The sequence below is a fragment of the Ranitomeya variabilis genome, chromosome 2, assembly GCF_051348905.1.
Source record: "Ranitomeya variabilis isolate aRanVar5 chromosome 2, aRanVar5.hap1, whole genome shotgun sequence".
NCBI lineage: Eukaryota > Metazoa > Chordata > Amphibia > Anura > Dendrobatidae > Ranitomeya > Ranitomeya variabilis.
In genome coordinates, this window is record NC_135233.1 from 478144486 (window position 1) to 478172279 (window position 27794).

Genomic DNA, 27794 nt, shown 5'->3' on the forward strand with positions numbered 1-27794 from the left:
ATATATATATATATATATATATATATATATATATATATATATATATATATGTATACATACACGGTTATGTGAAAAACTGTTTGCACCCTTCCTGATTTCTTATTCTTTTGTACAATTGTTTTGTATAAGAGAAATCCAAACCTACAGGGTCCTGTGTGAAAAAAATGATTGCCCCTAAACCTAATAAAAAGGTTGGGCCACCCTTAGCAGCAACAATTGCAATCAAGCGTTTGCGATGACTGGCAATGAATCTTTACAACGCTCTGGAGGAATTTTGGCCCACTTATCCTTGCAGAATTGTTATAATCCGGTCATATTGGAGAGATTTCAAGCATGGACTGCCTTTTTAAGGTCATGCCACAGGATCTCGGTAGGATTACGGCCAGGATTTTGACTAGGCCACTCTAAAGTCATTATTTAGTTTTTCTTAAGCCATTCAGAGGTGGACTTGCTGGTATGCTTTGGATCATTGTCCTGCTGCATAACCCAAGTGCGCTTCAGCTTGAGGTCATGAACATGTCCATGTTTTCATCATTTGTGGATAATGGCTCTCGCTGTGGTTCGCTGGGGTCCCAAAGCTTTAGAAATGGCTTTATAACCTTTTCCAGACTGATAGATCTCAATTACTTTGTTCTCATTTGTTCCAGAATTTCTTTGGATCATAGCATTATGTTTATCTTTCAAAGATCTTTTGGTCTACTTCACTTCGTCAGGCAAGTCCTAAGTGATTTTATGATTGAAAAAACGTTTGGCAGTAATCAGGCCTGGGTTTCCCTAGGGAATTTTAAAGCACAGTGAATTTATGTTTTAAAGGAGGGGGGTGCAATAACTTTTTTTGGAAAGGTGGCAACAATTTTGTCCTGCACATTTTTGGAGTTTAGTGTGAAATTTGCCTTTTTTCTCTCTTTTTTCATGTTGTTCCAATACAAAGGAATATATGTGTATAACAAAACGTATAATTGCAATAAGTATCTGAGAAAAACATAATTTTCTGGAATAATTTCAAAGGTGCCAACACTTGCCCATGACTGTATGCAAATTTCTGAATTTGTATCCATGCAGTAAATTACCGTATTTTTCGGACTATAAGGCGCACTTTTTTTCCTCCAAATTTGGGAGGAAAGTGTGGGTGCGTCTTATAATACGGATATAGCATGTGGGGAGGGGGGCAGCAGCGAGTGGGATCGCACTGTTATCCCACTTCAGGATGTCCCGCTGCCGGAATCAGCTGCTGGGGAAAGCACATGGCCCCGCTGATTAAGTGCAGTGAATATTTATTAGCTGCTCCCCGCCGACCGATCAGCTGAGCGGTGAGCCGGGAGCAGCAAATGAATGCTGCACTTAAGCAGGGACACACAGTTTCCCCAGCACTGATTCCGGGGAGAATCTGTGTGTCCGGGGGAGGAGGAGGCAGCAGCAGGGGCCAGGAGATCGCTGCATACCTGCCTGTGCTGGACGCTGAGCTGTCTGGTGCACAGGGAGGACCTGTGTGATGTCAGAAGTGGGCGGGCTGGAGCATCACATGGCAGCTCAGAGCCCTCTCTCTTCTGACATCATCACAGGTCCTTCAGACTCCCACCTAGAATCTGCAGCTTCCTCTTATGTCCTGCGCTGTGGAAAGGCAACAACAACAGGGAGGGCTCTGTGTGTGTGCAGCCATGGGATGCTCCAGCTTTTACCTCACAACAGTGTGGCTGGCTGCCACAATTAAGAGGTCAGTCTTTACAAAACACAATAAAGCACTCTGCCACTCCTTTGGTGAACTATAACTCCCAGCATGTTATAGGATCTGCAGGACATGCTGGGAGTTATAGTTCTCCCATGGGATTTTAAAGCAGCACTCCAGTGTTATTTTGCAGTGCTGGAGTGGTGCTTTCACTATAAGCCCTGTGCACCCATTCTTAGGGCTCATTTCCACATGCGAGGCACACGTCCGTATCTCGCATGTGGAAACCAAGCTGTGGAGCCGGCACTCCAGAGCGGAGCGTGCGGCCGCATAGGAACACATGGAGCTGCACAGCTCCGCTCCAAAGTGCCGGCGCCAGAGCTCGGTTTCCACATGTGAGATACGGACGTGTGCCTCGCATGTGGAAATGAGCCCTTATACTCACCCTCCAGCGTCTTCATATCGTACTTCACAGACACCACACTGGTCCCGCAGCTTCCAACATAATAACATGCTATTATATATAATAACACCACATATAATAGTATGTTATTTATGTTATTAAATATTTTACCACATTTTTTTTGCTTCAAATATTTTTTTCCCTATTTTCCACCTCTGAAACCTGGGTGCGCCTTATAGTCCGGTGCGTCTTATAGTCCGAAAAATACGGTATTTTCTGGGCGCCGTCTTCTGTGATTCCCAGTGCAGCTCCAGTCCTCTTCTGCTCCACATGACTGGAGTTGTAACCAGGGCTGTGGAGTCGGTAAGCCACAGTTGCGACTCCGACTCCTGGATTTTATCAGGTTCCGGCTCCGACTCCGACTCCTTCATAAATGGCCAATTCGTAACAATAAATTTACTGTTGTAAAATATTAACATCGTGCTTATTCAGTTTCTCACCATCATATAAGTAATCAGACCACTTAGAGCAAAAACTATATTTATTAGAATACAATTAGAAAATAGCAAATAACTTTTATAAACTTTTCTAAACTCTTGTAAGTAAATATGCAATAAACACTGTTATGCAGTTAATAAGAAGAAATCTATAAATTTGTCCTCAGAAAAAGTATTGCCTCTGTCAGATCCTCCTTCATGGATGCCCTCAAATCTGATCTAATTATTTTGAGAGCAGAGAACAACCTCTCTACACTAACTTGGGTTGGTGGCAAAGCAGTAACCACTCGGGCAACATCTCTGACAATGTCAGGATACAGAGAAATCGCTTGTTGCACTGTTATTTTTGATGAACGGTCAAATTTCTCAATTTCTTTTAGTGCACATGAAAAATTCTGCTGAAATGTACTGGCTGTGTTCTTTGATGGGGATGACTCTTCTTCTATGCGGGAACGCTTTGCACGGTCCTTGTGATTCAAATATTTTTCGAAATTAAATTCTTCATCAGTTGATGAGGGTGAAGATGTGGCAGGACGACCAAATTCTTCTTGTTCCTCCTGACTGTTCTGCAACCCTTTCATCCTTACTGCTATTTCAAACAGAGCTTCTTTTCCTTTAGTTAGCTGTTGATCATCTAGAAGAATCCGATGCATTGGGTCTACATAAACAGCTGCCAAAAGAATGTTATTTTGTAATAGTAGCTCCTCTCTCCGTTTCATTGATGTAGCAATGCCACTTGCAATTAACCCTCGTCTTTGGGACAGGCGAAACATCAGGTTCTTCCACTCCTTTAAGAAAATACCTGGAGTTAAGTCCTCTGCTTGTAATTTTTTAGTCACTGTAAATGGGTGCTCTAGCAATTCTTCCAGCTCAGTCACCTGATTCCACTGACTTTCATTTAGCGTCAGTTGAGGGTTAGCCATGTCTACAAGAAAAGTTTTCAGTTCAACCAAGCGCTGAATCATTAAGTAAGTACTGCCCCATCGTGTGGCTTGATCAATAATTGCCCCTTTTCCAGCACGTCTCTTCAAAATTGAGTCAACTTTAGGGGTTCTGGCAACAGTAGCCAATTTTCTCACCTTGCCAATCAGTGCAGCAGCATGTCCTTCTTGCAGACTGTCTCTTATAGCCAGCTGTAGCGTATGCACAACACAGCGCATGTGATGAATGAAAGAACGTATTGACACAGTTTCAACAAGATCATCTAAACTATCATGTTGCTGTTCATCTGAAGCAACTTCAGTTTGCTCCTCAGTTACAATACTGTGTTCCTCTATTTCAAACATTTCTGTATCTGTGGACCCAGAATGTTCTTCTAGCTGCTGGTCACCATCATTACTCTCATTCATTAGCTTAATAGTACTTATCATATTTGAAGCATTGTCAGTTACGACAGAAAGAACTTGCTCTTTTTTAAATTCATAGTCTTGCAGAACCTTTTCCACCAAGACCTGGAGGAACTCACTGGTGTGATGAGCTTTGGTGTCTTTTACTGCCAATGTCTTGGTAATTATTTCATTTTTGTCACAAACAAATCGGACATTGATGGCAAAATAGTTCACTCTGTGACGTGTGCAGGCATCCATTTTAAGAAACAGAAAGCGTCCCTTGAGAGTTTTTTTAAGTTCTTCCTTTTGTTTAAAAGCTTCTTCGATTACTAATTTTCTAATACTCTCTCTTTTCTCCAGAGAAACACCAAGCTTGCGGGCCATTTCCCCATTCAGACACATAAAAGCTGGTCGTGAAAATAATGAAATAGGCACACTATCCTTTACAACAAGCTCTATGATCTGTTTTTTTTAAATGTATCTACTGTCTTTGTCATAGTAACTTTGTCACTGACAAAATATCTTGCAACTGATGGCTGCAAAGTTCTCTGCTCCTTTGTTTGGCTGGAAGAGCTGGGCACTGGTTCATTGGTTTGGATGCAGTCTTTCTCATCCACTGCTTTCAGTACTTCTGGATGAAAGCGCTGTAAATGTCTCTTTAGATTAGAATCCCTGGTAGGAGCATTTTTATCTTTGCCTGAATATGCACTGATCTTGGCTTCACAGCATTTGTTTTCGTCTGGATCATTTGTCATACACTGACAGACATAATGTTTTCTATCTTGAGTGATGGTGAAATGTTCAAATACAGCTGATTTAATGTGACGCTTCTTTGACATTCTCAGGTTTTTAATTCTGCATTCACAATCCAAATGACAATTGTTTTTCCTAAAAACAATTGTACAAAATTATTGCCAGGTCGTACAACTGATATAGTGGTCAGTAATACTGTTATTCCTCATGTACTCACAGTTAACTGATGCAAAGATTGTTGAAAGGATAATACTTATTACAGTCTTCCTCTTCTGAGTAGCAGCTGTGAGATGCTTGGAAGACGCACACCTTGTAAACATCTAGTCTAGAGGAGGAGCTTTACTACTAAGAATTTGCAACACATTTTCACTTTCAGTTTCATACATTGTAAGTAGGGGGGTTGGGGCACCATGAGGTTAACCAAGTATAAGATTAGATAAGGGCAGTGGAGAACAGTGACACACAAGAAGTAAGAAATGTCTCTATCTCCAGCAGAACTGCTTATCACTGTTGTTCATAGTTTGATAGAACATATATATTTGAGTAACATTTATAAAATTCATATGAAAGTTAAATTATGAAATATTAATACATTTTTTTAAAGCTGGAGTCGGTACATTTCTACCGACTCCGACTCCAACCAAAACTAACTACGACTCCACAGCCCTGGTTGTAACTGGCTGGTCTCTTAAGTGTTTGTTCGGTGGACAGGGAGCCACTTCTAAATGCAAGTCTAGGCGACTCAGAACAAGGCTCTCAGATATTAACATTAAAAGGGTTGTTCAGGACTAATTTTTTTACTGTGGACCTAAAAACTAACGTCTGTTTTATCTGGCGCCGACTGCACCAACTGCTCCTGCCAGCGATTCAGCTGCTCCAACTCAAGAGAGCAGCTCTTCTTCTTCAGGACTGCTTCGTCAATGGGGTGGGGCGTGACTGCCAACATTATGTTGATTGACAGCTTGCTCCCCACAGTTAGGCAGAAAAGAGCCGGCTGTCAAACAGGATGACTTCGGCAATCGTACCCCTTCAGAAACGCAAAAGAGAAGCTGCTCCTCTGTCAATGAGACGTCAGCGGAGGTCACTGATTTCCTGGAAGAAGCAGTCTGTGACCACTTGTGCTGGCAGAGATGTGCATCAGAGACAACCTGGCAAGTAGTTAGCAACTACCTGCCTGTTAGTTTTTAGGCTCGTTGTAAAAAATAAAATAGTCCTGGATAACCCTTTAAGTGAAATGGTGACTGTTAGCAGTGATCTCCTGTCAGTCAGATCTGCAGCCTCAAGATGGCGGAGAAGGAGCAGAGCGGTGCAGAAAACAGTAGAAAGCCGCCACGCATAAGTATTTTACCGCACACAGTGAGCAAGTGTTACTCATACCTATGTGATGGAGAAATAATAATAAAAAAAAAATAATAATAGTAATAGAGAAAAACCTGGAGTAGAAGTTTAAATAATAATAATATTAATAATAAAAAACTATACAAGTTTATTATATTTTTAATCGTGCTCACCTGGATAACCTTGATACCACCGTAAGATCAACACCCAAAAACCAATGTGACTGCAGCCTCTGCCCTCGCTGTAGTTACCCCCTTACCTGCAGTCTAGTTCTTTGGATAAACCCATTTGCATCTGTGTTTGCATTATATACATGACTTAGAATAGAAATGTTCTGTAAACTAATGAAATGGAAATCTTATGTGAAATGCTTGATTAAAGTAGATTATTATGAAAGCCTTCCATGTTAATCTATATGTAATATTATGAGGCCTTAGTACATTTTATAAACTTCTTGTTTATTCATATGCCGATAATAACGCAGAACCGGTTGCGGTGCAACTGTGATATCAAGACATACTTGAAAATAAAGGACAATTTTAATGCATTTCTTTCCATCAGAAGATAATGAAATACTTCACAATCCATTTTCCTCCCGGACACTATATGCAGTACGTGCGGCTGTGCCTTGTCTTATATTTATAGAGTTGTTACTGACCTAGTGACTGATAAAATGCCATAGCCGTACATAAATACAGATATCTACAGCCTCGCACGTTTAGCTATCAGCCGTTAGCTTTATTTGCTAAATTATATTTTACTTCTAGTCTATTGGTAATAGAATTGAGATGCAGCACTAATTTGTCCAGAGGACCGTGCTACTGCAAATAAACGAGAAAACAAATTTTAAAAAGTACTAGTACTAAAAAAATTGCTCATCACATTCCTTATCAATGATGGTCACTGTAGCTCAGGACTTTTTTTTTAGTCATCCCCCCCAGTTATTTTTGTTCTTTTTTGAAGAATCCATTTTGCATATGCACAAAAAGAACCTCCAGGACCTCATGGGGTATCACACAGTCTTCTTATAGGTGGCATACATGTTTTTGTTTGCCAAGTGAAGGGGCCTATCATGTCTGTGCTCCATGTCGACTTCTAGTTTTCATTATCAATGAGAAAGCAACCCCGGAGAGCCACGGACATTTCTGATTAGTGGGAGACTAGGCTGTTACTATGCAAAACATTACAAGGACTGTCACCTTTCAGAAAATCTTCTTTCGTTAAAAAAAAAACAAGCCAAGTACTGTATTACCCTTCCAGGGCCCATCCCTGAGTTTCCACCACTGTCCTGACCTTCGTTTTTTGGCTGCAGCACTGACATCGCTGCAAGCAGTCAGCGAGATCATTAGTTACTACCCGCTGGCTGGGCTCACTGATTGGCAGCAGGGCTTTCGACGTGACGTCACTGCTGCAGCCAAATAGCAGAAACTAGGACAGTAGAGGAGAGTTGTCTGGACTAGACCTGAGGAAGGCAGGTACGGTAATACTCAATTTGTTTGTTTTCTCTCTATAGCTAATGCAGCATTTATGGAAAGTTATCTTAAAGGGAACAACTCCTGTAACTTTCAGTAATTGATTAGAACAAATAAGATTTTTTTGGGTAATACGTCTCTACAGAAATAAGTATGTTCAGTGTTCACAATTGCAATAGTGAAAAAAAATTAATGCGCACAGCCGGCGGAGCGTAACAGGGGTCATAGTCAGTGTTGGGAATTGCGTACTTTGTGTATGGTGCACAATAGTCCCACCAGAGAAAATGATTATTCAACATTAATAGAAATCTATAGGATTTTTGGAAAGCAGCAGGATTATCCTCATAGGCAACATTATTGTATTACACATTAATCCCACTAGATTCTCTGGTCATCGGTCCAACCAAGAGCAGGGTTGTCTGGTTATGGTTGGTGAAGTTTAAGGTAATCTATCCCCTGGTTTTTGCTACCTCATCTGACAACATCATAATGTAGAGGCAGAGACCCTGATTACAGTGATGGATCACTTAGTCTACTGGGTGCAGCAGTTGAGATACAATCAGAGTTTTTAGATGTAGCATGTAGCAGAGCTCAGAAAGCTGCCCCCGCCCACACCAGGCTCTCAGTGTAAACTGTATATTGACAGTGAGCTGCTAATCAGTGCTGGGGGTGGAGTTGGACCAGGTGGCACACAGGCTTTAGTCCTGTAGTGTTAATATCCTGCTGATAAAACACTCATTGCATTGAAACAACAGCACAATCGCCTAATAAGTGACACATTGCTGGAATCAGGATCTTAGCCGCTATATCATGCTGCCCTCAGATTAAATAGCAAAAAACTGCTGACATATTCCCTTTAAATCTCTTCTCAAATTCCAGACTCTTCTGAGATTCTCCAAGAAGAAGATAAAGCATGGCTCAAAAATAGCAAATGTTAAATAACGTGTAACCTTATAACGATACAATGGAATTTTTAGCTGAGTGTATGTGTAAATCGGACATATTTCTGTACAGAAGGCCAGAAAGTCATGGTCAACTTGAAAAAGCTTGGGTTGAAAGTAGTACATTTAAAGGGAACCTGTCACCCCGGTTTTTCACTCGGAGATAAAAATACCGCTACATAGGGCATGAGCTGTGCTTTACAAAAGTGTTTTTTTTCTACCCTGATTCCCCACCTAAGCTGCCGAAATTACTTACCAAAGTCGCCGTTTTCGCTTGTCAATCATGCTGGTCTGGTCATAGGGGCGTGGTGACAAAGCTGTTTCTTCCCCCAGATCTTGCTTAGGTTTCCGTTGGTGGCGTAGTGGTTTACGACTGTGCAGGTGATGAAAAACAGCGCGCTCTGCGCTATATCCCTATATCCCACAGGAAGATGGCCGCCCCCACCGATCACAGGGATATAGCGCAGAGCGCGCTGTTTTTCGTCACCTGCGCAGTCGCAAACCACTACGCCACCAACGGAAACCTAAGCAAGATCTGGGGGAAGAAACAGCTTTGTCACCACGCCCCTATGACCAGACCAGCATGATTGACAAGCGAAAACGGCAACTTTGGTAAGTAATTTCTGCAGCTTAGGTGGGGAATCAGGGTAGAAAAAAAACACTTTTGTAAAGCACAGCTCATGCCCTATGTAGCGGTATTTTTATCTCCGAATGAAAAACCGGGGTGACAGGTTCCCTTTAAGACCTTGGAGCTCATGTAAGGAGCAGATACGATTGCGGCCATCCTACTGTATATTTCTTATCTATAAAATGTCTGTTACTGGTGTCTCGGCTCGTATTCACCACCTCTTCATGTACATTTCCAGTTAGAGATTTGGCTTTGGCTTCTCTTCATCATCTGCCTTTCCTGCTCGTACAGGTCATGCGTACACATCACAAATAGCTGTTGCCTGGCAGGGATGTCACCTAATGGAAGAGATCTATTATCTTTCTGGTGTAGAGGGCATTTATTTCATTTTCACTGCCCTGAGGTCTCCAGCAGTAATGTGATAAGGTCAATTGCCAAAATGTAATGTTTCCCGCATGGGTTCTTAAAGGAAGTCTGTCATCACAAAATGACTGTTCAAACTAAGCAAAGCTCTGGCTCTTCGCAGCCAGAGAATGGCGGATATAAATGAAAAGCAAGTAGATGGGAAGGTGCGCTGAACTGCTCGGCCCTGTATGTGTGTACCGAGAGCCTCATTAGTATATTTTTTAAATAAACTCATTCTGGCAAATACAGCAATAAATTTGGAAACTAAAGTTATAGTTTATATTAGGGCTACTGAATGTTCTCTACAAGGTGCTGTGCTTGATTTGAACAGTCATTTAGAGCTGACAAACTCTTTAAAGAGGATATTTCACTATTCTTTACTGGCTGCAGAGCTGAATAAAATATATTTATCATTTCTGATATATCTTGCAGAGATATTAGCTTGTAAAATTCAGATCATGATTTGTAAGAAATCCAAAGGGTGTGTTACCAGAGATTCGTCTCTGGCAGAATTCATTTTTTCCCCTGCACGACTTTGACTAATCGTAAGCAAGGCAGAGTCATGCAGGGGTAAAAAGAACACACCCATAGGAGGTCAGAAGTACAGGTATAATGTAATGACAGCCCTTCTCTCAGCCTTGGTCTCTGCAGCTACTGTGTAGTATAGAAAATAGCTGAGTGCGATTACAAACACTTCCGTCTTCCATCTCACAGCAGTCAGTGTAGGGACAGGGAAATTAGGATTGCCCTGATATGAAAACTGCTAGCGGTGTGTGTAATCACACTCTGCTCATATGTTTCCATTGCTGTAAGATGAAAGCTGGTGGTATGGACCACAAGCACTTGCTGGCATGTAAAATAACAAAGCCAGATGGCACTTACATTCCCTGTTCTAATGCCGGCTTAAGGCTGTGTACACACATCCCGGATTCTTTGCGGGGTTTTTTTTGGCGTTTTTTTCACTATATAAACGCGATAAAAACGCTTAAAATACACATACATATGCATCCCATCATTTATAATGCATTCGCAATTTTTGTGCATATGTTGCGTTTTTCTCCACAAAAAAAAGCATTGCTGTAAAAAACGCAGCATGTTAATTAATTTTGCGGATTTTTTTGGGGATTTCCCACTATATTATTGCATCCCAGAACCTCCGGAAAAAACGCAAAAAACGCGCTAAAAAAACGCGAAAAATCCGCATGCGGATTTCTTGCAGAAAATGTCCAGTTTTGTTCAGGAAATTTCTGCAAGAAATCCTGACGTGTGCACATAGCCTTATGCCATTATTCCAGTGTAGTAACTGCAATGTAGATACCACGTTAAAATTGCACATCACCGCTGTATCTAATCACTGAGCTCAGCAGCTCTGCTAAGCTTTTCGACATGAGCTGTTAAGCTCAGGGATTGACTGCATTGGTGATGTCGTAACCAGACCACAGCAGCGTCTGAGAGCTGTCACTGGGTGAGAGTTGGTGAGTAGCATCTGGCTTTGTATTTTACCTAATTCAAAACAAATAATTAGGAAACAATAAAAATATATCCCAGAACATAAAGAGGTGAACTCAAAAGATCTCTCTAAAACAAAGGTGCCTCACTGACAGACACAAAATAGACCTAGTCAAGGAAAATAGTATGTAGACTATAGTACAATACGTAGAGTCAAAGAAGAAAGTTTTCAACAGATTCCCACCGTTGTATCTATGTGTATAATATGTAGTGATACCACTCACTTGTCTGGTACAGAGGTAGACACAGGAACACTTGGGGTAAAGTCTGTGGCTGGTTTATTTTCATCATAAGCCAGCAAAACAAAATAGTAACAGCGCGATCCTTTCTGGCAAAAGTGAAAATAAACAGCACTTAGAAAGTCTCTTCCACTGCGCCTTCAGTCTCGTGGAACACAGCATCACACTCGAGATCCAGTCTGGAGATTCCTCGCCTCCAAACATACAGAACTCTCTATTACCAACTCAGTGGCTGGACGTTTACCTGCCAAACCACACTCTCGGGGTAGAGATATGGTGAGTAGGCGTCCTACCCATTGCTTACAGCTACTCACAAAAAACCCCACCCTGTCATGACATATTAACCCCTCACTACATAACATGCTGGAGAGAAACGTCAGGGTTTCACATCACGGAGGATATCAACCTTCATGACACATATCTCCCCTCCAATACATTGCAGTGATCCTGTCACAAATGTCAATACTTCAGTGTAAGTGCAGCACACAATACAGCCACATCAGCACAATGGTTATAATAGCTTATTGTGGAAAGCTGTTGCTACAAGGATACATCAGGAATTTTTTCCCTCTACCCAGAGGCGTAGCTAGGGTTTCAGCTTAGGGGGGGGCGAAACATCTGAGTGGGCCCCTAACCAGCTAACCCTGATTACAGCTGCCGTTGCGCACTTATTGTGAATATAGGGGAACCTCATAATGTGACCCTACTGTTAATGAAAATAAATCTATATACAAAAACGAACATTGACTTTACCGCCATATTGGACCATATGCACAATAATAATGTCCCCTAAGTTCCCCCATGTACTGCTCCATTATACACAGTATCGTGAACTTATAGCTTCCCTATACACAGTCTAAGGCCCCCACAGCTCCCCTATACACAGTATGATAATTCTATAACTCCCCTGTACACCGTATGATGTTCCCACTGCTCCCCACTACACAGTATGATACCACTGCTCCCCTATAGATAGTATGAGCCCAATGCTCCCCTATACACAGTATAATGCTGACAGAACTCCACTATAGAAAGTATAATGTCCCCCAGAGCTCCCCTATATACAGTGTAATGGGCCAACAGCTCCCATATGCACAATATGCATTCACAGTTCCCTATACACAGTATGATGGGACAGCAGCTCCCGTCAAACAGTATGATGTCCCTCACCGTTCCCCTGTACACAGTATGATGGGCCCACAGCTCCTTTATACACAGTATGATGGGCCTGCAGCTCCCTTATACACAGTATGATGGGCCTGCAGCTCCCTTATACACAGTATGATGGGCCCGCAGCTCACTTATACACAGTATGGTGGGCCCACAGCTCCCTTATACACAGTATGATGAGCCCGCAGCTCCCTTATACACAGTATGATGGGCTCGCAGCTCTCTTATACAGTGTGATGGGCCCGCAGCTCCCTTATACATAGTATGATGGGCCCGCAGCTCCCTTATACACAGTATGATGGGCCCGCAGCTCCCTTATACACAGTATGATGTGTGCACAGCTTCCTTATACACAGTATGATGGGCCCGCAGCTCCCTTATACACAGTATGATGTGTGCACAGCTTCCTTATACACAGTATGATGGGCCCACAGCTCACTTATACACAGTATGATGGGCCCACAGCTCCCTTATACACAGTATGATGGGCCCGCAGCTCCCTTATGCACAGTATGATGGGCCCGCAGCTCCCTTATGCACAGTATGATGGGCCTGCAGCTCCCTTATACACAGTATGATTGGCCCGCAGCTCTCTTATACACAGTATGATGGGCCCGCAGCTCCCTTATACACAGTATGATTGGCCTGCAGCTCCCGTATACACAGTATGATTGGCCCGCAGCTCTCTTATACACAGTATGATGGGCCCACAGCTCCCTTATGCACAGTATGATGGGCCTGCAGCTCCCTTATACACAGTATGATTGGCCCGCAGCTCTCTTATACACAGTATGATGGGCCTGCAGCTCCCTTATGCACAGTATGATGGGCCTGCAGCTCCCTTATACACAGTATGATGGGCCCGCAGCTCCCATATACACAGTATGATGTGTGCACAGCTTCCTTATACACAATATGATGGACTCACAGCTTCCTTATACACAGTATGATGGACTCACAGCTCCCTGTCATGATTTGGATGCCCCGGTCATTTACTCATCTTCCGGTGTATTCACTATTTTGTGGCACTGCTGCAGTCCCACGGCTCAAACTTGTGAGCGCAGCTTCTGACAGGCCGGAAGTTAGAAGCTATGTCACAAGCGCTCAATGTAAGACTATGAGGCTATGTGCACACGTTGCAGATTCGTGTGCAGATTTACCGTGGATTTCCTGCGTTTTTTGTGCAGATTTCACCTGCGTTTTACCACCTGCGGATTCCTATACAGGAGCAGATGTAAAATGCTGTGGAATCCGCAAAAGAATTGACATGCTGCAGAAAATACAACACAGCGTTTCCGCGCGGTATTTTCCGCACCATGTGCACTGCGGATTTGGTTTTCCATAGGTTTACATGGTACTGTACACCAGATGGAAAACTGATGCGAATCTGCACCGTGTGCACATAGCCTGAGAGTGGGAAAGAGGCCAGATCAAGGCTCCCATAGACTTACATTGATCAGTGACCTCTGCGCTGCTCCATGAAACACTGGAGCCTCGGACAGGTCACAAACTGCAGGAGACGGAGCCGAGCGGAGACTAAAACAGATGAAAACGCCAGAAGGTGAGCATCAGACAGGGGGCAGGGGACGTGGATTTTCAGCACCGCTCCAGCAGTGAAATAAAAAAAATAATCCTGGAGTGGTGCTGTAAATGTGATGCAGCTCTTGGTTACTGTATGCGGGCTCCTTATACTAATACTCATAAAAGACCCAGGTGGTACGTATCAAAAGCCCCCTACCCCCCCATCTCCAGCATCCCCAGACAGCAAATATTACATGTGATGGATCACATATATCATAACTAAACATTATAATATTCAGCCTCCAGTGACCTGTCCCCCTCCCCCACTTCAGCCCCAATACCCCCATCATCTCACATCCACCCCTCAGTGCCCTGTCCCACCTCACCCACCTTCTGCCCTCACAACACCCCCATGGTCTTACATTCGCCCCCCAGTGTCCTGTCTCCCTTCCCCCACAACACCCCCATGGTCTTACATTCACCCCCCAGTACCCTGTCTCCCCTCCCCCACAATACCCCCATGGTCTCACATTCACCCCTCAGTACCCTGTCCCCCCTCACTCACTTTCAGCCCCCACAATACCCCAATGGTCTAACACTGACATACCTGAATTTAATAAACATAATAAGTTCCATCCCCAGCACTTACTGATGAAGTTTGCACGCAGGACCAGGAAGTGTGAGTGAAATGCAAGGTCGGGGCACTAGGACCCAGCGTGCCTGAGCCAATCCCAGCGTGCACAGAGTGAAGAAAACTGCAGCCAGGAAAAGCTTCATGATCAGGTCAGATGGGCGAAACCATTCACTGCAGGAGGGAGACTGCAGCCGGCCACTGTGCTAGCAGCCTGCAGCTTGTCAGACGGGAGCAGACATTATACTGCTCTGCTCCTATGCTGCGTTCTGCCTCCTCACAGAAGTAGCCCTGGCTCCCAGTGGGCCCCTTCATGTGACTGACAGGGCCCGGGGCGATGGCCCCCTCTGCCCCCCCAGTAGCTACGCTACTGCCTCTACCCTAACGCATGTTTCGCCCAGCTTCTTCTGGGGCTTCAGGACGCCGTATATCGGGAAGTCAGTGAGGCCCACTGTCACGCCCTGACTGGTGGGGGCGAGAGCACGCGGAGGTATGTGGCCCCACTGTGCCACAAACCAGACTACCCTGGAAGGGGCGTGACTATGACAGCTGCCTGGGTTTTCACTGGAGCCCCTGATGGTGAGGTCAGGCTTGTGCAGCAGGCAGCTGTCATGTGCTACTCCAGGGCGGTGTCTGGCTGTGGCTGCTGATCCCACTTGGGAGACAGGAACACCAGGATTGGTGCGGGCATCAGGCAGGACTGGCAGAAGAGCACAGCTGAGACACAGACTAGTAGGCTGGCACGGCTGAGACCAGGGCTGGCAGAGAACACAGGGCTGGCAGGAAACACAGGACTGGCTAGGACGACAGGAACACAGGACTGGAAGGCACGGCAGGAACGACTGGACTGGCAGGAACACAGGATAGGAAGGCACGGCAGGAACACAGGATAGGAAGGCACGGCAGAGAACACCGGACTGGTTGATGTGGTTTATGAAGAAACAGGTAGGGACCTGTTCACACTAGAGGTGCAGGTACGGAAATGTAGTATGGAGGAACAGGTAGGGACCTGTTCACACAGGAGGTGAAGGAACAGATATGAAATATGGAAGGAGCAGGTAGGGACCTGGTCACACTGGAAGAGAACCGCAAGGCTGCAGATAGGAGCGGTAGAGCAGCAAGAGATAGCGCAGCAATAAAAGCAAAGCAGAGCAGAGAAGAACGGAGCAGAACCGCAAGGAACGCGGAGAGGAGCTGCAGAAAGATTCTTACAGCAACGGGAGCGGAGCAGAGATGAATGGAGCGGAACCACAAGGAATGCGGAGAGGAGCTGCAGAAAGATTCTTACAGCAACGGGAGCGGAGCAGAGATGAATGGAGCGGAACCGCAAGGAATGCGGAGAGGAGCTGCAGAAAGATTCTTACAGCAACGGGAGCGGAGAAGAGATGAATGGAGCAGAACCGCAAGGAATGCGGAGGGGAGCTGCAGAACATAAGCAGACTGAGAACACAAGGAAAGACACAGCAGGGAAGGAAGCCACAGACAAGGAGACGGAGATAAGACTAAGTACAGACAAGGCAATGGAACAAGACACAAAGACAAAGACACAGGGCCCAGGATATTCTGCCTCCTGGAGGGCGGACAACAAGATAAAGGCAAGGATACAGAGTAGAGCCTCCAGCGAGGGAATAACAGAGCAAGGCCTGGCAAACTGAGCAAACACATTGCACAGGCCCAGAACACTGGGTGGAGCTGCGCTATATACTGGAGGCCTCTTGACAATTGGTCAGGAACAGATTGGACAGATGCACCTGATTCCTATAAGAACCAGAGAGTTCAGGCGCCGCCCCTCTATACACAGAACCATGAAGCATGCAGAGAGCAGAGACACAGAACATGGAGCTGGCAAGAAACAGAAACCACATCATGACCTGGAGCAGTGGGTAAGATAGTGTGAGAAATGCGAGGCCATGCCGTGATGCCAGCAGAGTTGTTACAGTACCCACCCACCCCTTTACGGCCCCTCTTCTTCAAGCCCGCCAGAATAACTTGTAGAAGAAGGATGGGAGCATACATAGTCCAGGCCAACATGATATCTTCAGGGTAGAAGGCGGCAGGAGGGACACCAGGTATCTCAAAAAACAAAGTCTCTTTGTGCTCTGCAGGTTTAGCTTCATCAGAAATCTCGGATAGCAAAGTCTCATTGTACCCAATAGGGTTAGCTTTCTCAATGGACTGGACCATTTCCTCAGGGTAGACAAGAAGCAGGGACTTGGAAGCTACCGACTTGTTATCTTCACCAGCTGGCCACATGGAAGCCGAAGGAATACTCACAGGATACACCTTCTGCCCGATATCCAGAGACAAACTTTCAGATAGCAGAGATGTTCTAGAGTACTGAACACAGGAAAAATCACTAGAAATGAGTGTGGAGAACAACAGCTCCACCGGGTCAGAGAAAAGTTGAGGAGAACAAAAGTTTTGAAATCTTCACCAGCCGGCCATAAGGACGCAGAAGGTATAAACATAGGAACCATCTTGTGCCCGTTATCCAGAAGAAATCGTCCAAGCGGCGGGGATGTTCCTAGGAACGGATTACAGGTATAGTCGTTGGAGATGTGTGGAGAGATAGTCACCGCCTCCCCATGTTCGGTGACATTAGCACACCTTGACTCGACGACTAAGTGTTTACTGGTATAGTCGCTGGAGATGTGTGGAGACATCGTCACCGTTTCCCCATCTTCGGTGACGTCAGCACACCTTGACTCGTCGACTAGCAGACCAGCTGAAGAAGATGACACTGCTGAGTGTCTTTGATGCATGGGAACCAGACAGTTCTCAAGACTGGGTAAGTTCAAACGAAGCACTTTACTGGAACCCTTGACCAGAGCGGGTGGTAGAGTCCTTGGCTCAGTATGACCCATGGGCATAACAGACAGCATGTGGAAGACAAAGTTCTTCGTGTATAAGGCTCCAACTTGGAGCTGTAGTTGTCCTTGTAGGACTAGACTGCTCTTTAGCAGGGTTCGGCCATTATCAGGCAACGCCCACACCGGGTTTTGGAGCTGTAGAACGGAGACCATACACCGACTCCGTATGACAGGCGGCTTAGACACACCAAAGCTCCCAGAAGGCAGAGAAACAGTCATAGACTTTAGCGGCAGGGAGTTATTCTCACCAAGGGCAGTCTCTCCTACTGACCCGAGGTTTTTGAGCTTTAGATCCCCTGGACAGAGGCCATCCAGGTGTTCCTCACAACAGCAGCGACATTGTATGCCCTTCTTATGGCTGATTTCAGGCTGCTGCTTTGCCAGCCCACTCTCATCAACCTTCTTAGGGTATGTGTCCACGTTCAGGCTTGCTTCAGGCTTTGGTCAGGATTTTATGCAAGTAAAATCCTGACCAAAACTGCACCTGAGGTCACTGGCAGGTCACCTGCGGTGTACCTGCGTGTTTTGCTCATTGTAGCAACATGCTGCGTTTTGAAAAAACGCACCGCGCATGCGTTTTCGCTGCAAAAACGCATGCGTTTTTTAACGCATAGTGGAGTCTGGATTTCATGAAATCCCCTCCACTATGCTGTAACATCTGGACGCTGCGTTTTTGATGCTGCGGAAAAACGCAGCGTCAAAAACGCAGCGTTTCCTGAATGTGGAAACATACCCTTAGGCTTCACACGGGTAGCTGCTTTAATGGGTACAGGAACTGGAGGGTCACAGACGGTCATGGCTTGACGTGGGGGTTTCTTCACGGGTTTCGCCCGTGTGGAGCGCCTCTCGGATCTAGATGGGGAAGACTTAACAGGAGCAGCAGGACAAGGCTTGTCAAATACTTTACGGAAGGCCACCAGGAAGGCCCCTAGGTTCATGACGATAGGATCCCCTGCTTCCCAGAGGGGAGTTATCCATATTAGAGCATCTTCGGCCAGGTAGGACATGATGTAACCCACCTTGACCCGGTCAGAGGGGAAACAAGCTGCATTCTGCAGGATGTAGCGCAAGCACTGCTTCAGGAACCCCTGGCATTCTTTAGGATTCCCATAGTACATAGGTGGGTCAGCTGGATAGTGCTCCTCCTCATAGGCCTGAAGTTGCTTGAAGAGAGCATTAGAGACTATAATTGGGTCAGAGGTCTCTTAAATCTGAACCACCCTTGATGGAACAAAATTTCCAGGTTGCTGATACGGGCAAGAAAAAAGTTCATCATGCTCTGCGAGCGGTAGGACATAGGATACAGCGGAGGCCATGGCCTGTGCAAACTGTCACGCTCACACCCTGACTGGTGGGGGCGAGAGCACGCGGGGGTATGTGGCCCCACGGTGCCACAAACCAGACTACCCTGGAAGGGGCGTGACTATGACAGCTGCCTGGGTTTTCACTGGAGCCCCTGATGGTGAGGTCAGGCTTGTGCAGCAGGCAGCTGCCAGGTGCTACTCCAGGGCGGTGTCTGGCTGTGGCTGCTGATCCCACTTGGGAGACAGGAACACCAGGATTGGTGCGGGCATCAGGCAGGACTGGCAGAAGAGCACAGCTGAGACACAGACTAGTAGGCTGGCACGGCTGAGACCAGGGCTGGCAGAGACACGGCAGAGAACACAGGGCTGGCAGGAAACACAGGACTGGCTAGGACGACAGGAACACAGGACTGGAAGGCACGGCAGGAACGACTGGACTGGCAGGAACACAGGATAGGAAGGCACGGCAGGAACGGTTGGACTGGCAGGAACACAGGATAGGAAGGCACGGCAGAGAACACCGGACTGGTTGATGTGGTTTATGAAGAAACAGGTAGGGACCTGTTCACACTAGAGGTGCAGGTACGGAAATGTAGTATGGAGGAACAGGTAGGGACCTGTTCACACAGGAGGTGAAGGAACAGATATGAAATATGGAAGGAGCAGGTAGGGACCTGGTCACACTGGAAGAGAACCGCAAGGCTGCAGATAGGAGCGGTAGAGCAGCAAGAGATAGCGCAGCAATAAAAGCAAAGCAGAGCAGAGAAGAACGGAGCAGAACCGCAAGGAATGCGGAGAGGAGCTGCAGAAAGATTCTTACAGCAACGGGAGCGGAGCAGAGATGAATGGAGCGGAACCGCAAAGAATGCGGAGAGGAGCTGCAGAAAGATTCTTACAGCAACGGGAGCGGAGCAGAGATGAATGGAGCGGAACCGCAAAGAATGCGGAGAGGAGCTGCAGAAAGATTCTTACAGCAATGGGAGCGGAGCAGAACCGCAAGGAATGCGGAGGGGAGCTGCAGAACATAAGCAGACTGAGAACACAAGGAAAGACACAGCAGGGAAGGAAGCCACAGACAAGGAAACGGAGATAAGACTAAGTACAGACAAGGCAATGGAACAAGACACAAGGACAAAGACACAGGGACCAGGATATTCTGCCTCCTGGAGGGTGGACAACAAGATAAAGGCAAGGATACAGAGTAGAGCCTCCAGCGAGGGAATAACATAGAGCAAGGCCTGGCAAACTGAGCAAACACATTGCACAGGCCCAGAACACTGGGTGGAGCTGCGCTATATACTGGAGGCCTCTTGACAATTGGTCAGGAACAGATTGGACAGATGCACCTGATTCCTATAAGAACCAGAGAGTTCAGGCGCCGCCCCCCTATACACAGAACCATGAAGCATGCAGAGAGCAGAGACACAGAACATGGAGCTGGCAAGAAACAGAAACCACATCATGACCTGGAGCAGTGGGTAAGATAGTGTGAGAAATGCGAGGCCATGCCGTGATGCCAGCAGAGTTGTTACACCCACAAACGTCAGTGTGGTGCCTGAAGTTAGATTTGTGGCGAAGTGCATACTATTTGTCAGGAAAGTCTGACTCCAGCATGCCTCCTCATCAAAACCAGTGTGAAAATAGACAGACTATAGAGTTTATTCTACAATGTTTCAACCCTTGAATAATTTTTTTAAACTACTTCTGTGGGGTTCATGAGGTTGCATCACTGTGTGGGACATGTGGATAAACATTTAAATTTTTGCATATTTGGATGTTGTCACAACATTTTTTTTCTTGATACGATTATCAAAAATGTTGGATTTTTGGATATGACAATGTTGCATTCCCAGCCACCATGTGAACATTGAGTGTGCGATCAAAACTACAGCTGGATCTATAGCCAAAGTTGTATAGACATTTAACTCTTATGATACTGTTGCATTACCGATGCTGTCCCAGTTGCTGTGCCAACCTACGATAAGTATTGGTGGGGAAACCTATCCATATGGTGGATCATTTGATATAAACTGTAGTCCTCTAATTTGTTATTTTTAGACATTTAGATTTTTTTGTCATCTCCATTGGCATAATTTTGCCAGCTTTACTGATGCTTCATTTGCGACACCTTGATTTCATGCCCCCACCCAGTGCTACTTGCCATAGGTGAACTGTCTGAGTATCTGCATAATTTGGAAATTTTACTTTATACCCCAGAGTGCCTCAGAATAGAAGATGCACCTGCTTTGAAAATTACTTCAAACTCATTCATGAATAAACTGTAGGCTCCGGAGGCCGGCTCTGGGCTTAACGAGAGAGGGAAATGGTAATTCATAAAGGTTGTTCAGATTTTGCTGTGATATTTAACACTTTCAATGTCTAAAAGCATATCCGTAATGTGACCTGCCGCCTCATTCTGCAGAGTAGGCATATATATCCGCATACTGTAGTATCTAAGGCACAGGTGTGGATTACAGTTCTTCTAGCCACTTGGCTATGATAATATTGGCCAACCAAGACAACTTTCTGCTCGTCACATGCGGTGAAACCTACACAGCATCTTTCTAAATGTAATTGGAATCATAATAATAAATAATAATAAAGCATTTTCTTTTTTTTTGCTATAGGAAATGTCACAGGTTATTCTGCAAACAGAAGCTGAATCATTGAAAAGTGCAGCAGGGAGCAAAGTGTCGGTGCACTGTAGATGGACGGGGATTCTTTTGTTCTCCCTATTTAACAATTGAACACAAATGATGCAAACGGCACTGTTAAATGCCCATTGACATTTGTCTAGAAAATGTAAGTCATAGGTGTATATAGATGCATCATTGCAATCAAATAGATTAAAGGGTGCTCTCACCTCCAGATATCTTTTAGAATGAAGGAAATAAATATATATTTAGGAAAAGTAAGAAAATCCCCCCTAATTTAGTGATTAAACTTTAACCCTAGAAGAAAGGCATTGGCTACAGTCCAACTCTCTTTTGCTCACTGTTTTGACAGTTTTGTGGGGGAAAACATATTGTGCAAATTGTATATATAGGGTAGGTCTGTCCTACTGATGGTCATTGTAGAAGGAGCAATGAAAGATAGATTCCTGTGTAATATGGAGCAGCAGAAGAATATGACTAGAAGAAGCAGCAACAGAGGTAAAGCCAGTCACAGCCTTCTCTTCTTTGTGGCTGTTTGCTCTGTGTATGTAGTGAGATACTTAGGCTACATTCACATTAGCGTCTTTGGGCGCAGCGTCGTCGACGCAACCCAAAACGCAATACACAACGCAGCGTTTTTTGACGCATACGGTCAACGCAGAACAACCCAATAAAAATTAAATAAACCACCATAAATTGCAAGAAAAAAAAAATGTCACACACATAAAAAAACAAACAACAAACATTGCAAAGAATTAAAAAAAATGGGCAGAGAAATTACCGTATTTTTCGCTTTGTAAGACGCTCCGGATTATAATACATTTGAAAAAACTGACCATCACATCCATACACAGACCAAGTGTGAACAGGTGCTAAACCTAGTCGCCAACTCCTATACATTCAAGCAAATAAGGTAGCACACTGTAGCGCTGAAACATGCAAACATGAAACATGAAAATTTAACTGCATTACTGCACTAGAAATATGAAAAATGAGAGCGTTTAGCGCATAAAAAAGGCCAATTTTGTGTACCTGGTAGCCACTTTAAGGCATCTCTCTTATACCAGGTCCTACGATTTCCTTCCTGTTTCAGCGCTACAGTGTGCTACCTTATTTGCTTGAATGCTCCGGATTATAAGACGCACCCAAATTTTGAGGAGAAAAATAGGGAAAAACTATTTTTAATAAATTGGTGGGGCGTCTTATAATCCATGCGTCTTATTACTTACCACGGGTTGTGGCTGCGGTGGATCAGGGTCCCAGGGTCGTTGCTGGAGGCAGGAGTGGATCATTGCTGCAGGCTGGGATGAGGGGGTCTGCAGGGGGGCTCCTGTGCTGCAGGCTGGGATGAGGGGGTCTGCAGGGGGCTCCTGTGCTGCAGGCTGGGATGAGGGGGTCTGCAGGGGGCTCCTGTGCTGCAGGGGGGCTCCTGTGCTGCAGGCTGGGATGAGGGGGTCTGCAGGGGGCTCCTGTGCTGCAGGGGGGCTCCTGTGCTGCAGGCTGGGATGAGGGGGTCTGCAGGGGGCTCCTGTGCTGCAGGGGGGCTCCTGTGCTGCAGGCTGGGATGAGGCAGTCTGCAGGGGGGCTCCGGTGCTGCAGGGGGGCTCCGGTGCTGCAGGGCTGTCTCCGGGGCTGCAGGGCTTTCTTCAGTGCTGCGGGGGGCTCTGGCAACATTTTGTGAAAGGCCTGAGCCCCCGGCAGTTCGTCCATGCGTTCCTGTATGACTGACTCCGGGAAAATGGCCGCCAGAATCTCGAGAGATGAGATCTCAGCGCTGAAATCTCATCTCCTGAGATTCCGGCGGCCATTTTCCCGGAGTCAGTCATACAGGAACGCATGGACGAACTGCCTGGGGGCTCTGGTCTTTCACAAAATGTCGCCAGAGCCCCCCGCAGCACCGGAGTTTCCAGCATTACCCGGGGCAGCAGCGGACAACCGCGGCAGCGGTGGCGGGCGACAGCGGTGGCGGGTGGCAGCGGTGGCGGGCGGCAGCGGACACCCCCTCATCCCAGCCTGTAACGGTAAGCGGTATATCCGCTTTGTAAGACGCACCCCTATTTCCCCCCCAAATTTGGGGGAAATAAAGTGCGTCTTACAAAGCGGAAAATACGGTATATACTTACATCTCTTGAAGGCAGAGCTGTGTCTCGTGTACTCTCTGTTTCCAGACGTGCAGGCAAGTGAAATACAATGCAATCACCCTTTTTTTATATCTATGGGGTGGTCTTGTCACTGTCTAGACACTTCATCAATTGTTTTTTTACTCAAAAGGCGCATGCGTCGAACAACGCTGGTCAACGCAAGCACCTGCGCCCTATGCGTTGTACATAGACAGTAATGTGGTTTTTTTGCGCATTTACGACGCAAGTGCGTTGCATGCGTTGTTTACCCGAAATTTGGCGCAGGAAAAATGCAACTTGTAGCGTCAGCCGTGCCCTGTCCGGTGCGCCCAAATGACGCATGCGTCGTACAATGCTTGACATGTTAAAGATAGGGGCGCATGACGCATGCGTCGGTATCCGTCAACGACGCTGCTCCCAAAGACGCTAATGTGAACGTAGCCTTAGAGAAACCTATTAGAAGCAGCTGATTACTTGTATTTCTCCTATTTAGAAGCAGCTATGGAGCTAAAGCTGGACCCTAGGAGGGCGAGTATATGCTCTATTTGTTGATTTAGATATTTTAGAACATTTGGGGTTCAGTTCCTTCAAAGTGGAGAACCCTTTTAACTGTGCCCATTGTAGGTATTCCACTCTCTCTGGAGGCCGTTAAGGTTGACGCACAGACCTATTGGTTCTGGTGCAAAGTATTTTTGAAGTTTATTATCTGTCATAAACTTCAGCGGAGTACACAGGAACACAAAATAGCCTTTCTCTGGCTTAAAGGGTATAAATAAACAAAACAGTGTTTAGTGCAACAAAACACGGGCTCACCCACTTAGCGCCTAGTCCATTTTTAGCCCCCTCTGGCATACACTGTTGAGCACATAACAGGACTTTTCACCTCACAACACAGATGTTGTGTGAAGTAACAGTAACTAGGCCATTCCAAAACCTGTAACTGGAGGAATGGGAACGACCAGTCCCTCGCAGCGCTGGTGGGCATCCCTAGAACCTGGACCCAAAGTCCAGGCCCATTAAAAAAAAACTTCACAGCACTACTTGTGCAGGAGCCTGCTTTCCCAGGTCCAACATCACCGAGCTAGGTTGCGCATACACTCCATCCAGGATCCTACCAGCTGCATCCTCTCACCATGTATTCAAAGCTTGTAATCCTGATAACACCAGTAATAATATTATTAAAGGAGTAAAGAACACAGGATGAAACAGAGCCAGCATGGCTTCCTGTAAACAATAATTTGATGAATTGTGACCTGTATAACCTATAATGTCCTGCCCTACACAGCTAATAATCGAATTCACATATGGGAAAAAAAATGACATATTGAAGGTCACATCCAAATAGTAGTGGAATACGTAGAATTGGATCCACTCAGAGGCGGAAATTGTCAGTAATGAGGACTTCGCATAACCCCGATGTCGTTCCTCCTGCATTTTCCTGGGAGATTATCGGAGCGCAGTCCTCTTACGTAAAATAAGAGGCCTGGGCATTTGAACTCTTCCGTTGAAGAGTATCAATCATTGTCTCTTCTCGTTGAAACATGAATTGCCTGTTCTGTATTTCACCATTATTTTGATTGCATCGTTACCATTGATTGCAGCATACAGTAAAGGCGGTTGGGTTATTTCCTCTTTGTTGTCTATAGCCATCAAGCAGGATTACATTGTAGCAAGGAATATTCATCTTACCAATATATTATCATTTATATTGTTCCATAATTTGCCTTAACTGCTGAAAGGACCTGAGTCATTTGCGACCGATGCAAAATGATGTTTAGAGCTCTAGAGTATCATCTGTGTAAGCTCATTATATAAACGGCTTCCCTTATGTGCCAATACAAAGAAATGAGGTTTCCAGATCAAGTCCTGCAGGGTAGCAAAACGGATGCCCCAGTAACCTCATGTAAGCACTATTGCTAATCAGTCTTGGGGGGATTCCCTATATGCGTATGAAAAACTGGGGCAGGAGACCAACCCATAGAATAAATCAATGTAATAAAGCTCAAATTTGGATCTCCGTATAGCACAGCTATACCTGACTAGTAATGGGAATGGCAAATAAATGACCGGTAATATTCTTGTTATGTCTCTGGTGAAGTGAATGGGCCATTTACACTATCCGGCGTTATTGTGGAACACATTCCTCCTTTCTCAGTTTGCATTTTATGGATTAGTGCTGCTCGGGAAGGCTGCCGTTGGGTTTTAGTTGGTGTAATATAGAGCCCTTATAACAAGCATATTTAAGCGCTTCCCCGGTATCCTTGTCGAGTTTGCAGATTCCCTTTATATCAGTGAAGCTGTTAGTCTTTTATGACGATAATGAAATTCCGAGAGTGGAACCCTCTTTAATTTTCAACCTGCCACTTTACCGGTGCGGCTGATCAGAACACTGTAACTGTGCATTATGGTTTAATTAAACTTCACACGAAGGCAGCGGTGGAACAGATATGAGATTTGATATTTCTCTGCAACTACGAACAAGAAGCAATTGTCCATAACGGTGGGTATTTAAAGAGGACCTGTCATCAGGTCACAAGTGACCAGTTTTTGCTCTTATTTTATTCTTACTGCTCCCCTGATTGTGCTTTTTTTTAATCCACCATATGGTTCTAGAGATTAGAGCCTTTTTATTTGATGCTAATTTTTATGGTCTTATGGGGTGGGACTCACAGCCTAAAAACACAACCCCAGAGAATCCTATCAGCAACGCCCCCTTTTAATTACCATAAAAATTTGCGCTAAATCAATAGGTCTGTATCTGTACAATTGTATGGAGGATTTAACAACAAAAAATACTTTGAGAAGCAGCAGGAATCAGATGAGAGCATAAACTGGACACTTATGACCTGGTCCTCTTTAAAGGGGCTGTTAAGGAGTAGAAAACATACCTGCTTTCATCCAGAAGCAGTTTCACACTTGTCCATCAGTTGTGAATGGAGCTGCAGCAAGTACTTCAAAGAGGCTAATCAGCAATACCAGGCATAACCTATGGACAGGTGTGGCGCTATTTCCGGCAGAGAGTAGCCGTGTTAATCGTTGACAACCCTTTTATCTAATCTGTACCATTTATTACTTTTGTGGGACTATGGTACCACACAATATTTATAGCTACAAATCTAGTGAGTTTATGTAGATGTTTTACAAAATGCTTAAATAGGATCTGTCACGATTCATATTTGGATTCGTGGCAGCTCTGGTTCTGCTATAGTTTAAATATGGCTTTTTTCCATTTTTGGGCCAGCAAGGGTTAATGTCAGTTTCCTTGCTGGCAGCTGCTTTGTTGCTGGTCATCTGATGTGGGTGGTGACCACTCCCTCCATCCTTTAAATAGTCACATGATGCATCAGCTGACTATTGGTAATAGAGCTATGCTATGAAGGCCAGCCTAGGAGTTTGGAGCTCTCTGGTGCCAGCGGTTTATCTGCTACTTCTGTGGAGTTTGGTTTCCTGATTCCGTGTCCTCTGCTGTGTGGAGCTTGGCAGCGGAGGTTGGAGCTAAGTTTCTTCTTGTCACGACCCCCTGTGTTGATACCATCTGCAGTGGTGAGGCTAGCGTCCTTGCCAGCCAGTGCACTAGAAAAGGTATAGTGAGGTGACAGCTAGAGACTAGGCACGTAATGGCGGGGGGGGGGGTTGACCCGCATAGGACGTTAGGGGAGCTTAGGGATAGGCACAGGTTGTGGTTAGGAGGTGCCCCATCACTCGCTCCCTACTATTAGGGTCTTCCTCTCTCTTTTTCCATCCTTTTGTTGGTGTTTTTGTGTCATCCGCTGGACTTACCTGTGTCGGTCATGACAGGACCAGTCACTTATCACGAATGTGTTTTTTTACTTGGTGTAAATGCCGCTGTTCACCAGAATCCGATGATGTTTTTCTTTTGTTCGTGCACCTCTCCATTAGTAAATTATGACCCCCTCTTCCTTGTATATACAGTAAATCTGTTTTAGCCAACTGGGCATGGTCCTCAATAAGACTCCTGTAGAGAAGAGCTGAGAACCACGCCCATTTGGTTAACTACTAGATTTAGAGACAGAGACGAGGGGGCCATATCTTGGGAATGGAGAGGTGCAGGAACAAAAGAAAAACATCACCGGATTCAAGTGAACAGCGGCATTTACACCAGGTAAAAAGAATAAACATATTTATAGCAACTGAGAGGGTCTTCTTTAAGATAACTATGGCTTTATGTGAGCTCAGATTTATGACTACAGTGGCATGTAAAAGTTGGGCACCCCTGGTCAAAATTACTGTTTTTCATCCACTCTTACTTTAAAAATTCTTCCAGTTCTGTGAGATTCCTGGATTGTCTTGCATGCACTGTTATTTTGAGGTCTAGCCACAGATT

General features: G+C 45.3%; 1 protein-coding gene across 5 annotated transcripts in view; it reads left to right on the plus strand.

Moving 5' to 3' along the window:
* TSPAN4 (tetraspanin 4) overlaps window positions 1-27794 on the plus strand; it is an 878525-nt gene that overhangs the window by 408788 nt on the left and 441943 nt on the right. The window contains exon 1 of one of the 5 annotated variants that reach the window (XM_077287831.1): window positions 20135-20153. The exons of 3 other annotated variants lie outside the window; for them this stretch is intronic. The gene's annotated coding sequence lies outside the window, so the exon portion shown is untranslated. Of the gene's footprint in view, window positions 1-20134; window positions 20154-26867; window positions 27032-27794 lie in introns of those variants that run through there. One more of the 5 variants, XM_077287832.1, reaches the window with a different exon arrangement.